This window comes from Medicago sativa, chromosome 7, assembly GCF_051527215.1.
Source record: "Medicago sativa cultivar Bolivia chromosome 7, Bolivia_mono, whole genome shotgun sequence".
Lineage (NCBI taxonomy): Eukaryota > Viridiplantae > Streptophyta > Magnoliopsida > Fabales > Fabaceae > Medicago > Medicago sativa.
In genome coordinates this window covers 52,491,771-52,493,316 of record NC_140755.1, presented here as the reverse complement: position 1 = coordinate 52,493,316, position 1,546 = coordinate 52,491,771, and the positions used below count along the sequence as shown (strand labels likewise).

General features: G+C 37.9%; 1 pseudogene; it reads left to right on the top strand.

The window, feature by feature from the left end:
* The first annotated feature begins 215 nt into the window (after positions 1-215).
* LOC146906665 (F-box/kelch-repeat protein At3g23880-like) lies at positions 216-1,231 on the top strand (annotated as a pseudogene).
* The last annotated feature ends 315 nt before the right edge of the window (positions 1,232-1,546 follow it).

Below are 1,546 nucleotides of genomic sequence, written 5' to 3'. Positions count from 1 at the left end.
ATGATATAATATCTTTTTTGCTTTTGGGTAGAATATATATCTTTTATAGATATCCTATTAATTTTTTAAAAGATCTTTTTAAATACGATGATATAACATCTCGTGTATATGTGTATATATACACACATACACCATAAAATTGTGCAACAAACGAAACAAATCAGGAAAAAAGGAAAACCACCATAGATATTTATATCGCCCTTCCTCCTTCCGTCATGAATCTCCGACCACGGAAGTCGCAGCGTCCGCCCAACTCCATGTCTTCGCCGACAATCCTCCCAAACGAACTTATCGTAGAAGTGCTTTCTTTCCTTCCTGTGAAACTCTTATGCGACTGAGGTCCTGCCGTAAATCGTGGAACTCCCTCATGTCCGATCCTTTATTCGTCAAGTTGCACCTTCAGCGTTCTACCCAAAACCCGAACTTCACACTGGGCAATACACTATGTATAATGGATACCAGTGTCTTACCCATCTCCTTTGATCGTTTCATTGAGAGTTCATGTTCGTCCAAACCGATTACGCTTACCAACGATCCTTACTATAGTTTGAAGGATAAGGATTGCTTTAATGTTGTTGGTTCCTGCAATGGATTGATATGTTTGCTCGGTTATTCTTTTAAGTCTGATGAGATGTGGTTCCGGTTCTGGAACCCTGCTACCAGGACAATATCAGATAAATTAGGGCATTTTCATAGCATACCCTACAATTATGATTTGACATTTGGTTATGATAATTCCAAAGACACTTATAAGGTAGTGAACTTATACCGAGGGGCAAATTTTTTTAGTCTGGGTGATAATGCTTGGAGAAATATTCAAAGTTTTCCGGTGGAGGATCATCAGCTAAGTTGTGATGATGTGCATTTTAGTGGTTTTGTTAATTACTTGGCAATTCGCAATTACTACTCCCATTCTTTGTATGATTACAGGGATCTTACTGTTGAGCAATTTGTGATTATTTCACTTGATTTGGGCACGGAGACATACAAATATTTACTTCCCCCTCAAGGTTTTGTTAAAGTACCATGTATTAAGCCATCTATTTGTCTGTTGATGGATTGCCTTTGTTTTTCTCATGTTGTCAAGCAAACTCATCTTGTTATATGGAAGATGACAAATTATGGAGTTCAAGAGTCTTGGACTCAATTACGTAAGATAGATCTTCAAATTTTTGATGGAAAAGGTTGGTTTAGTTATGGGGTTAGGGTTGTTGGAACAAAATGTGTTTAACAATGAACCTCAAAGAGTTTTGATGATAACAAGGTATTAAAAATTGTAAATTGGACTAGCTAATATTTGTTCAAGTGTACAGGACCACAGTTAAAAAGTTACATCATTAATTGGTTCTGAATGAGCAAATAAAGAGCAAATGAAAATGAAGCTTAGACGATTCTGAAGGCAATACGCTCCTGAAAGTGGAAAGCGCTCCTGAAGTCAAGCTGCTCCTGAAGATAGTAAACGCGCTCCTGAAGAAATAGTGCTCCTGAAGACAAGAGGTCCAGAAGCCACATTATCAGAAGCTGCACCATCAGAAGCTGCCTCATC